The sequence below is a fragment of the Papaver somniferum genome, chromosome 2, assembly GCF_003573695.1.
Source record: "Papaver somniferum cultivar HN1 chromosome 2, ASM357369v1, whole genome shotgun sequence".
NCBI lineage: Eukaryota > Viridiplantae > Streptophyta > Magnoliopsida > Ranunculales > Papaveraceae > Papaver > Papaver somniferum.
This window is the reverse complement of record NC_039359.1, coordinates 192521497-192523857: the sequence shown is the minus strand read 5'-3', so window position 1 is coordinate 192523857 and position 2361 is coordinate 192521497.

Sequence of the window (2361 nt, the reverse complement as noted above, 5' to 3'; positions counted from 1 at the left end):
AGGTTAACGACTTGAAGACTTCATTGAGATTGTGAAGCCAGGCCCAACTATTATCTTTGTAGTTGCGTGATCTGATCTTGCCGTTTCTATCATATTGAGTACAATTGAAATAATTGGCTCGAGATTTTATATCTCCGATAGGCAAGATATAAAAGTAATCATAAACACCTTCGTCTTATCATTTGTGATTCCACAATAACTTGTTTCGCTAGTCGATTAAGTTTATTGGGAGGCGATTGATAATTCTAGGCTGTTCTTCGGGAATATAAGTCTGAGTTATCAGTTGGTTCATGTTCATCTTGATTTATCAAAAGTCTGAACAAAAACTTTTGGGTATTTCTGTGGGAGACAGATTTATTCAATCCTATAGACTTTTCTGTGTGAGATATATTTATCTATCAGGTCTTCGACTTTGGATCGTGGCAACTTTTGGTAGTGGGTGAGATCAACTAAGGGAATCAAGTGCGTAGTATTCTGCTGGGATTAGAGACGTAAGGAGTGCAACTGTACCTTGAATCAGTGTGAGATTGATTAGGGTTCAACTACAGTCCAGTCCGAAATTAATTGGTAGTAGGCTAGTGTCTGTAGCGTCTTAATACAGTGTGGTGTTAAATCTAGACTAGGTCCCGGGGTTTTTCTACATTTGCGGTTTCCTCGTTAACAAAATTCTGGTGTCTGTGTTATTTCTTTTCCGCACTATATTTTGTTATATGATTGAAATATCACAGGTTGTGCGTTAATATCAATCAATTAGAATATCCAACCTTGGGTTGTTGATTTACATTGATTGACACTTGAACATTGGTTTTTGGTACCGTTTAAGTTGCTCATCTTATTCAATCAGGCTCGCATATTTCTATTTGCTGATTGCGTATTGAATTAAGAGTTAGAGATATTATGCTCTTTGATATACTTTACTCTAGATTGAGCCTGACTGTCTAGTTGATTCTCTAGAAATTATATTGAAGTAAATCCTCTTAGATTTCCAAACGAATTGTTGGTTGTGGTTGTTAGACCCCCGCATTTTCAATTGGTATCAGAGAATGCAAACACGTTAAAGACCTTACAAGTCTGTGTTTGTAGCGATCTGGATATGGACAAAAGTAATATCTCAATAAATGCACCACCAGATCCAGGGATTCCAGATTCTTCTTCCATGACGGATTTAATAAGATATGTAGAAGAAATTTTATCTAAACCTCCACCAGGTTTAAAATCCCTTGAAGTGTATTCAGGTCTTGAAAAGAAACTTGAAAGCTTATCTTCTAATGTTGAGTTATATCTCCAGAAAGAACAAGAATCTCTTGACAAGCTAAATCAAGTTATGATGAATAATATCTATGTTGAGATTGACATTGATTTATTAATCAGTGAGAGCATTGCTCCTCCTCTGCGTAATCCAATTAGTTGTAACAAACTAAAAAATTTACAAGAGGAGTTTAAATCTTAGTCAACTGAGTATATCACCTCAAAGCATGAATCAATTCATTGCTCAATTCCTGATACTCCCTATCAAGATAGTTGTACTGTCTTCATGTATGAAGAATTTAGGATGTCCTCTTTTTCAAAAAATAGTTCTCCTTGCAGTACTATAAACTATCTGCAAAAACTGTCTTTTATAAGTTGGAAAACAAGAAATCAGAAACATATTTTTTTTTGGGTTCTCTTGAAGTTCTGTGATAGTCCTATAAAGACAGTTCCTTGGGTGTCTCTCGCTACTAAAAAATGTGAAAGTTGTTGGAAAAAAACCCTCTTTTGGTGTCATGGTGTGCAAAGTGATGATCTTGTGAACTACGAGATAAAGTGTTGTTGAGCCTTTCTCCGAACGTCCTTGTACATAAGTTCTACAATAACTCACAAAAAAAAACAATCCCATGCTTCACACGTGCAGTTCACGAACCCTTAGCTCGTATCGTTCCAGATCGTACATATCCGGTTCGAGTTCCACCGTTTGTCACATTAAAAGAGAAAGTTTTTCTCTTCGTTCTCTTCACCTTATTTTTCACAGTTCGAGTACGATTGAGAAACCCATCTGTTCTTGTACCAATCTTCTCATCCTTCTCTTTTCATGACCAATTTTTGATTGGTTTGTACCATTAGAATCAGAAGAAGCTTTTGCATGTTGGGTCAAGAACGCTTCTCTTTTTTCTCAGCGTTTTGGAACTCCACCATCAACAACAGTTCACGGACCAAGTAAGTCGTTCATACTCTCTGTTGTGTTTTTCCAAAAATGGCTTCTAGGAAAAGTTTAAGCCGTGGTGAAAGTTCAAGTACTAAACCTAATTGAATCTTTGATAGTGATAATGAGATTGAAGATGATTAAATTGGTTTAGACATATTACAACCTTTTTATGATCCTGC